At 42.3% G+C, this 10,662-nt stretch overlaps 1 protein-coding gene across 1 annotated transcript in view; it reads left to right on the forward strand.

Moving 5' to 3' along the window:
* Window positions 1-10,662, forward strand: part of MCM10 (minichromosome maintenance 10 replication initiation factor) — a 109,833-nt gene that overhangs the window by 81,560 nt on the left and 17,611 nt on the right. The window lies entirely within an intron of this gene.

A 10,662-nucleotide genomic window follows, 5' to 3' on the forward strand; every position in this document is an offset into this window, starting at 1 on the left:
GGTCAGTACGCATCAATTACAACTAGCACTTACTGGGCACTTGGTATTGCATCAACAAGCCGGATAGCTTTATTTTGAAAGATGGGTCTCGCATCTGGGGGGCACCTGGGGAGCTCAGTTGGTTAAGTGTCTGACTCTTGATGACTCTTGACTTCAGGTCAGGTCATGATCTTGCAGTTCGTGAGTTCAAGCCCCACATTGGGCCCTGTGCTGACAGCATGGAGCCTCCTTGGGAATCTGTCTCCCTCTCTCTGTCCCCTCCTCCCCACCCCCCTCTTGCTCTCTCTCTCTCTCTCTCTCTCTCAAATAAAACTTTAAAAAATTAAAAAAAAAAAAAAAAAGATGGGCCTTACCACTTCCAGTTTTCAAATGAACACTGTAAGACCCAGAGAGGTTAAGTAATTGACCCAAGGTCACACAGCTCATTAGTATCAGAGCCAGGAATTAAATGCGGGTTTATCTGACCTCCAAGCTCATCATCTTTCCACGGTACTCTTCTGCTTGTCCGAGGAACAAAATGCACGGGAAAAGATGTCAAACTCCATAATAATAATGTATGAATAAATGCATAGTGAAAGGTACTCTGGGAGTTGAAGACCCTGCCAACCACATTTATTCTCAGAAAGGCCATGTTCTTTGAGGCATTTTGCTCAGGAAATAAGACACAAAAATCAGGGACTTAGGAAGACAAAAGTTATTTCTATCCTCTTGGCTCCAGCTCCTCCTTTTTCCTAGAAGTATCTCCAAACCATCCTTGCCATAATGTTTTCAAATTGTGTCAGGCCACTAACAAAGATTGGCTAAGCTGAAAGAGGCATAAATGATATCAAGAAATACCAATTCTGCCAAGAAATAAAAGAATCTGGATGCTGGAAAAATAAAGACATGTATTCAAACTATCACCATGTTTGGAAGTAGGCTACCAAAGAGAACAGAAACAAGGCTGAAGCTTCATTGTCTCCCTGAAAGTTTCAAGGTGTATATTACGGGCTGATGTGTTTCCCCAAATTCCCAACCCCCGGTAGCTCCGAATGTGACTGTATTTGGAGATAGGGTCACTAACAAGGCAATTAGGGTTAAATAAAATCGTTGGGATGGGCCATAATCCAGTGTGACTGGTGTCCTTGTAAGAAGACATCAGGACACAGACACACAGAAGGAAGGAGCTCGTGAAGACACAGGGAGAAGACGGCCAGCTACAAGCCAAGGAGAGAGGCCTCAGAAGAAACAGCCCTCCCTGCACCTTGATCTCAGCCTTCTAGGCTCCGGAACTAGGAGGATGTGTAATTAGGCTGCTCATCTGGGGTACTTGTGAGGGTGGCTGGAGCATAACAACACAGTGTGTGTCATCAACAAGGCTACTGGGCTCCATACTCGGTGACCACAGTCCAGAGCAAGAAATCCATTTTGCATCATGACCCAAGTTACACACACACATGTGGGTTTTTGTAATGTTTGTCTTTTAGAGAGAGATAGAAGGAGAGCGTGAGCACATGAGCGGGGGAGGGGGAGAGAGAGAGGGACAGAGAACCCGAAGCAGGCTTAGTGCTGCAGCAGAGAGCCCGATGCAGGACTTGAACTCATGAACAGTGAGATCATGACCTGAGCCGAAGTCGACGCTTAACCGACTGAGCCACCCAGGCACCCCCTACACATGCACGTTTAAAACGGAAACACTGCTTTCTCTTACCTTATGCGGTGGTCTCTGATTTTGTCTTCTCTGATTTTTCATTCTGTTCTTTTTTATTCTTTTATTTAGAAATTGAGGGTGTGACCTACAGAAGTACTGACAGTGACCCTGGAATGGGTCACCACTGCAGCCCGAGGAGCGCCGCACCAGGCCAGAGCTGCTGAGGGCCACAGCGTGCTTCCTGGGTGACGGGTGATGAGCCTGTGTCACATGAGGGCTGAGACAGGCCCGAGAGAGTCAGTCAGGACACAGCCCTTCCCTTCATGGAGTTCAGAATGGGTTTTACCTTTCCCACGCAGGCAAGCTATGAAATCCAGATGTGTGGGGGCAAGCTGGACGGGTGTTGTAGCAGACGATGACATTTGGTCTGTCTGCTTCCTTTTTTTTAATGTTTATTTATTTTTGAGAGAAAGAGAGAGACAGAGTGCAAGCAGGGAGGTGTAGAGAGAGGGGACAGAGAATCCAAAGCAGGCTCCAGGCTCCGAGCTGTCAGCACAGAGCCCGATGTGGGGCTTGAACCCACAGACTGTGAGATCGTGACCTGAACCGAAGTCGGATGCCCAACCAGCCGAGCCACCCAGGCGCCCCGGTCTGTCTGCTTTCTTTTTGCAACCTGATCTTGCTTCGAGGCTGTCCCACCCCCCCTTGATGTGTGTGTGGTCTTAGTGTAGGTGGTAATATCCCAAAGCACAGAACCAGATAGACCCATGTTCTGTCTGTTTCCACCTCTGTCCCCAGGGCTTTGATTGCAGAGCAGGGGCCCCAGAGACGGGGGCGCAGGGGGCCCATCCATCACCATAACCACTGGCGCAGCCTGTCCCTTTGTGCTGTGCTCTTTTCAACTGCACACCTGGCCCCCCAGCCACACGGCATTTCCGTAAGCCCTGGAGAGCCTGCTAACACAGTTTCCCATGGTTGGCGCTCAGTTCCTGTTGTTTGCAACCAAGATTTCGGACGGGTATATAACATGTATATTTAAGCGGAGTCCTTGAGTACCATAGATCAGTATCTCCCACGCATGTGACAGCAACTGCTGTCTGGGCTAAAAGTTACACACCAAAGTCTTCACACGGTGTCGCAGAGTTAATCTAGATTAACAACTGGCCACACCAAGGAAAAAAAACTGCCTTACACTGGGCAGGGCTGGGCTCCTAGCACCTTCTTGTTTGTCTTGAAGAAACAGCGAGGTGTGCTGAAGTATCACCTCACTGTGCCAGGTGCTTTCTGCCAAGGTACAAGGTACAAAGCACTTGTTTGCTTTCGTAAATGTACATCTTCATCCAACGCAGGGCAGGCAGACAAGAGCTCCATGGTCAAATCTGGCAGACTGTCTGTTTTTGTAAATAGAGTTTCATTAGATCATAGCCTCCCTGTCCATTTATGTGTTTTCTCTGGCTGCCTTCCTGATGTAACAGCAGGGCTGAGTAGTTGCAACAGAGACAGTATAACCTGAGAAGCAGAAAATATCCACTATCTGGCTGTTGGAAGAAAAGGATCACTGGCCCCCAACCTAGGGCAGAAATCCCCACACTAACCAAGAGAAAGTTTGTATTCTTGAGTGTCCAATTTCTAGTTCGCTCACAATTTCTTTCTGTTCATTTGTGTATACACACACACACACACACACACGCACACACACACAGTACATAGATGTATGTATGTAAGTTCTACCTAGAACTCTATAAGCTCTATAGAGCTCTACCTACAGCTCTATAATTCAACATCTGTATACACTACAGTGTGATCACCATTACAGATCAAGTAACCATCCATCACCATACAGTTGGCCTCCTTCACACCATTTTGTCTACTCGCCACCCCCCTTCTCTGGTACCCACTAGTCTGTTCTCTGTATCTTTGAATTTGGTTTGTTTTTTTTTAGATTCCACATATGAGTGAAATATGGTATTTGTCTTTCTCTGTCTGACTTATTTTACTTAACATAATACTCTCAGGTTCCATCTATGTTGTCACAAGTGGTAAGATTTCATTCCTTTTCGGGAGTGAGTAATATTCCATTATATAAATATATCATGTCTTCTTTATCTGTCCATCTATTGATGAACACTTAGGTTGTTTCCATATCTTGGCTATTGCAAATAATGTTGTTGTGAACATAAAGGTAGATATCTTTTTAAGTTAATGTTTTTATATTCTTTGGATGAATATCCAGAAGTGGAATAGGTGGGTCATAAGGTAGTTTTGTTTTTAAGTTTTTTGAGGAGCCACCATAGTGTTTTCCATGGTGGCTGCACACTTTACAATCCCATCAGCAGTGCGCAAGGGTTCCCTTTTCTTCACATCCTCACCAACACTTGTTATTCCTCATCTTTTTTATAATAGCCATTCTAAAAAATGTTTTTATTTATTTTTGAGAGACAGAGCATGAGTGGGGGAGGGGCAGAGAGGCAGGGAGACACAGAATCTGAAACAGGCTCCAGGCTCTGAGCTGTCAGCACAGAGCCTGACGCGGGGCTCGAACTCACGAACCATGAGATCATGACCTGAGCCGAAGTCAGACACTTAACTGACTGAGCCACCCAGGCGCCCCTATACTAGCCATTCTAACAAGTGTTAGATGATACCTCAATTGTGGTTCTGATTTGCATTTCCCTAATAATTACTGATGTTGTACATCTTTTCAAGTGCCTCTTGGCCATCTCTCTTCCTTGGAGAAATGTCTATTCAGATCCTCTATGCATTTTTCAATCAGTGTCTTTTTGTTGTTGAGATGTCTGAATTCCTTATATATTTTGTATATTAACCCCTTATCAGATATATGGTTCGTAAATATCTTCTCCCATTTGGCAAGTTGCCTTTTCATTTTGATGATGGTTTCCTTTGCTAAGCAGAAGATTTTTATGTTTTTATTTTATTTTTTTTAAATGTTTATTTTTGAGAGAGAGAGAGGGAGACAGAGCGTGAGTGGGGCAGGGGCAGAGAGAGTGGGAGACACGGAATCCAAAGCAGGCTCCAGGCTGTCAGCACAGAGCCTGACACAAGGCTCAAACTCACAAACTGCGAGATCATGACCTGAGCCGAAGTCGGATGCTTAACCAACTGAGCCACCCAGGTGCCCCAAGCAGAAGATTTTTAGTTTGATATAGTCCCACTTGTTTATTTTTGCTTCTGTTTCCCTTGCCTTTGGAGTCAGACCCACAAAGAACTCACTAAGGCTCATGTCAAGGAGTTTACCACCTTTGTTTTGTGCTAGGAATTTTATGGTTTCAGGTCTTACATTTAAGTCTTTAATCCACTTTGAGTTAACTTTTGTGTATGATATAAGACAGTGGCCCAGTTTCATTCTTTTGCAGGTAACTGTCCAGTTTTCCCAGCATCATTTGTTGAAGAGACTGCCTTTTCTCCATTGTATGTTTTTAGCTTCTTTGCATAGATTAATTATCCACATGTGGTTTTTTTTCTGGGATCCCAATATTTTCTTTTCATCTGTGTGTTATATTTGTACCAATACCATACTGTTTTGATTCCTATAGTTTTGTAATATAGTTTAAATTAGGGAGCATGATACCTCCAGCTTTGTTCTTCATCCTTAAGATTGCTTTGGCTATTTGGGATCTTTTGTGATTCCATACAAATTTTATGATTATTTCTTCTAGTCTTTGAAATATGCCATTGGAATTTTGATAAGTAGTGCACTGATTCTGGTAGATTGCTTTGAGTAGTGTGGACATTTTAATAATATTAATTCTTCCAATCCATGAGCATAAACTATCTTTCCATTTATTTGTTCAATTTCTTTCAGCAGTCTTTTATAGATTGTAGTGTTCACTTTTCACGTCTTTGGTTCAAAGAGATACTTTATTCTTTTTATTCTTTTTGATGCAATTATAAATGGGATTGTTTTCTTTCTCTTTTTTTAAGTTTATTTTTATTTATTTTGAGAGATAGAGAACAAGCAGGGGAGGCGTGGAGAGAGAGGGAAACAGAAACCCAAGCAGGTTTCACACTGTCAGTACAAAGTCTGATGTGGGGCTTGAACTCAAGAACCATGAGATCATGGCCTGAACCAAAATCAAGAGTCAGGCGCTTAACCAACTGAGCCACCCAGGCGCCAAATGGGATTGTTAATTTCTCTTTTGGATGTTTCATTATTTATGTATGGAAATACCACAGATTTATGTATATTGATTTTATATCCTGCAACTTTACTGAATTTACTAGTTCCAACAGTTTTTTGGTGGATTCTTTAGGGTTTTCTATATCTGAGTATCATGTCACTTGCAAATATTGGCAGCTTACTTCTTTGTTTCCAACTTAACTGCCTTTTATTTCTTTTTCGTGCCTAATTGCTATGGCTCAGACTTCTAGTACTGTGTTGGATAAAAGTGGCAAGAGTGAACATCCTTATCTTGTTCCTGTTCTTAAAAGAAAAGCTTTCAGCTTTTTCATCATTGAGTATGAAGTCATATATGGCCTTTATTGTGTTGACATATGTTCCCTTTATACCCACTTTGTTGAGAGTTATCATAAATGGATGTTGAATTTTGTCAGATGATTTTTCTGCATCTATTGAGATGATCATATGATTTTTATCTTTCATTTTGTTAATGTTATGTATCACATGTATTGATTTGCAGACGTTAAAACATTCTTGCATCCCTGGAATAAATCCCACTTGATTGTGATATATGAGCCTTTTAATGTATTGTTGAATATTTATATTTTGTTGAGGATTTTTGCCTCTGTGTTCATCAAGGATATTGGCCTGTATTTTCCTTTTTTTTTTTTTTTTTTTTTTTCGTGGTGTCTTTGTCTGGTTTTGGATCAGAGTAATGCTGTAAAATGTGTTTGGAAGATTTCCCTCCTCTTCAACTTTTTTCTTTTTTGAGAGAGAGAGAGAGCACACACAAGTAGGCAAAATGACCAGAGGGAGAAAGAATCTTAAGCACGCTTAATGTTCAACATGGAGCCCAACATGGGGCTCGATCCCACAACCCTGGGATCATGACCTGAGCCGAAATCAAGATTCAGACTCTAAACTGACTGAGCAACTCAGGCACCCCTCCTCTTCAACTTTTTGGAAGGTTTTGAGAAGGATAGGTGTTACATCTTCTTTGAATGTTTAGTAGAATTTGCCAGTGAAGCCATCTGGTTCTGGACTTTTGTTTGTGGAGAGATTTTTGTTTACTGCTTCAAACTCCTTACTAGTAATAGCTCTATTCAGCTTTTCAGTTTCTTCATTATTCAATCTAGAAAGAGTGTATTTTTACTAGGAACCTATCCATTTCTTCCAGGTTGTCCAGCTTATTGGTGTATAATTGCTTGTAGTGGTCTTTTATGATCCTTTGTATTTCTGTGGTATTGGTTGTAACTTTTCCTTTTTCATTTCTGATTTTATTTATTTAAGCTTTCTTTTTTTCTTGGTTAGTCTAGCTAGACTTTCTCTTTTCAAAGGATCCGCTCTTGGGGAGCCTGGGTGGCTCAGTCGGTTGAGCATCCAACTGAGATCAGGTCATGATTTCACAGCTCGTGGGTTCGAGTCCCGCGTCAGGCTCTGTGCTGACAGCTCAGAGCCTGGAGCCTGTTTCAGATTCTGTGTCTCCCACTCCCTCTGCCCCTCCCCCACTCATGCTCTGTCTCTCTCTCTCTCTGTAAAAAATAAATTAAAAAACATTTAAAAAATTTTATTAAAAAAAAGGATCTGCTCTTAATTTCACTGATATTTTCTATTGTCATTTTAATCTGTATTTCTTTTATTTCTGCTCTGATCTTTATTGTTTCTTTCCTTCTAATTTTGGGCTTTTTCTTTTTATAGTTCCTTTAAATGTAAAGTTATATTGTTTATTTGAGATATTTCTTGCTTTTTTGAGGTAGGCCTATATTGTTACGACCTTCCCTCTTACAGGCTCTAGAGGCTTGCTGCCTCTTACAAATTTTGGTATGTTGTATTTCTGTTTTCATTTGCCTTTAGGTGTTTTTTAATTTTTCCTTTAATTTCTTTGATGACCCATTGGTTGTTCACTAGCATGTTGTTTAATTTCCACATTTTTGTGGGTTTCCCTATTTCTTTGTAATTAACTTTTAGTTTCATACCAATGTGTTTGGAAAAGATACTTGCTATGCTTTAAATTTTCTTGAATTTACTGAGACTTGTTTTGTGTCCTAACATGTGCTCTATCTTAGAGGATGTTCTATGCGCACAGGAGAAAAATGTATACTCTGCTGCTTTGGGATAGAGTGTTTTGTATGTATCTATCAAGTTCATCTGGTCTGATGTGTCAGTTATGGCCATTGTTTCCTTATTGATCTTTTTGTCTGGATGGTGTATCCAGTACCCACCTGCCTTGTGTAAAGGTGCCTGGGTATTACTCTGAGTTAGGTACCAGGGATGGAGAGGAGGGAGGTATGTTGCTCTGGAAATAGTAGACGTGGACTGAGCCAGCCTGAATGACCCAGGCCCCAACCTGCCACAGGGACCAGCCTTCCCTGAGAGACTTCTAGAGTCTGGCCACTTTCCTGGGGTGCTTCCAGTGAGCCTGATGAGGTGCCCACTGCTCAGGAACTTCACAAACTGTCAAGAGGTGCACATTCCTGTCTGCACGATGCCTAATTAATGGTGCCCTTGTTGCATATTTCAAACATCACCCCTGCACAAACGTTTGTCCCCACCCTCTCTTTCCCCTACCTTCTAGGACACATATCAGCACCCCTCAATGGGTTTAGGACTTGATTTCACATTCTGTTTCTGTTAAAATCCCTGAGGCTGAGAATTAGAACATGAGGGTCAGGCATGCAAGGAATGAGAAGGAAAAGTAAGCTTCATCTCTCAAGACATTCAAGCCATGTATGGCTATTTGAAATCTTTTCTATAACCTTTATAGAAGAAGGTATGTGTAGCACTAAGAAGAGACCAGCATTTAGATTAGTCACAGAAAGCCTCTAAAAAGATAGAACAATCCTTGGGGCACCTGGGTGGCTTAGGTGGTTAAGTGTCTGACTCCCACTCAGGTAATGATCTCACTGCATGTGAGTTCGAGCCCCACGTTGGGCTCTGTGCTGACAGCTCAGAGCCTGGAGCCTGCTTCGGATTCTGTGTCTGCCCCTCTTCTGCTCTCTCAATAGTAAATAAATGTTAAAAAAAATTTTTTTTTTTTTAAATGAGGAGCTCCAAGCAGATAACAAAGGCAAAGGTCCATTCTTCCTAGGCTGTTAGTCCTACATCATAGAAGGGGATTTTTTGTTTGTTTTGGTCTGCAGCTTTTTTTTTTTTTTTTTTTTTTTTTTTTTTTAGAGACAGGCAGAACGCACATAGTCGGGGAGGGGCAGAGAGAGGAGAGACAGAATCCCAAGTAGGCTCATCCACACAGAGCCCAGCACAGGGCTTGAACTCACCAACTGTGAGACCATGACCTGAGCCAGGATCAAGAGTCAGATGCTTAACCAACTGAGCCACCCAGGTGCCCCGTGTTTTGATCTACACTCTGAACGCCTTCTGCCCTTTGAGCTTAGTCTCTGGTGAAGTGAACATTAGTCCAGGGTACATCCCCTTACACCCTCTGTGAAATCAGGCTATTCCTCATTCTGCCAAGATCTGGTGATATTCCTATCCCAGCTCTTCATTTCCCAGCTGACTTGTGCTCCCACTTTTCCCAGGTGGGAGCACACACTAAATGAACTGTCCTAACTCACCCTGGTGGGGGCACACACTAAATGAACTGTCCTAACTCACCCTGGTGGGGGCACACACTAAATGAACTGTCCTAACTCACCCTGGTGGGGGCACACACTAAATGAACTGTCCTAACTCACCCTGGTAGGGGCACACACTAAATGAACTGTCCTAACTCACCCTGGTGGGGGCACACACTAAATGAACTGTCCTAACTCACCCTGGTGGGAGCACACACTAAATGAACTGTCCTAACTCACCCTGGTGGGAGCACACACTAAATGAACTGTCCTAACTCACCCTGGTGTGGTCTTTCTTGCACATCTGTTACACAGAATGGATGCCTGGATATTTGTTAAATGAATCAGTGGACAAAAGGGACACAAAATAGGAAATGAATTGCTTCCTGACTACTTGGCATTCACTTGAAAATGCACAAGGGAAGGGGCGCCCAGGTGGCTCAGTCAGTTCAGCATCTGACTTCGGCTCAGGTCATGATCTCATGGTTCATGAATTCAAGCCCCAAGTTGGGCTGTGTGCTGACAGCACAGAGCCTGCTTGGGATTCTCTCTCTCTGCCCCTCCCCCAATCATGTTCTTTCTCTGTCTCTCAAAATAAATAAACTTTAAAAAACTGCATAAGAGAAATAAATTGTGCTGTCTAGTTGTTCTACTGAAGTTTATTTTAAATGTGAAAGGAGTTTGAAAAGTTTTTTGTGGAACAGTGCTCCATACATGCTGTTTACACAGGCATTTCTTATGTACATTTTATGTCCAATTATTCCATAATCCAGTTTTGTTAAACCTTGTCAGCGATGGTCTTGCCTTCTCCAGTTTCCAGCTGGAACTGAACTTAAACTCTGTGTCTTCACAAAGAAACTGACAAAAACAGTGAAACTAGGTTTAGGAAAATTTGTGTTTGGCAGGATGACAAGAAAAGGACTCTTTTTCTTATCAAAATCCTAACTGGTATTTTTAAAAATAAGGACTATATCTCCTTGCTGCCCTCAGCTGCTGTACAAATACAGCACTCTATTAAAATAAATCCCCCCAGTTCATGCCCATCGAAATCCTTTAAACCAAAAGTATCTAAAAATCCCTGGACCTTGAAAGAGTGTAGGTTTCATTCATAAATGCTGAAGGTTTTCAGCTGTCTTACTCAAAAAAACAGCAGATGAAGTTACCTCTGTCTTCATTCTTTAGGGATAGAGAAAAGGACTTAGAAAGATCCAGCCTCATTTTTTCTTTTTTAAGTTTATTTATTTTGAGAGAGAGAGCATGCTGAAAGGGCAGAGAGGGAGGGTAGGAGGGAGAGAGACTCACAAGCAGGCTCCGTACCATTA

The sequence above is a fragment of the Felis catus genome, chromosome B4 (genome assembly GCF_018350175.1).
Source record: "Felis catus isolate Fca126 chromosome B4, F.catus_Fca126_mat1.0, whole genome shotgun sequence".
NCBI lineage: Eukaryota > Metazoa > Chordata > Mammalia > Carnivora > Felidae > Felis > Felis catus.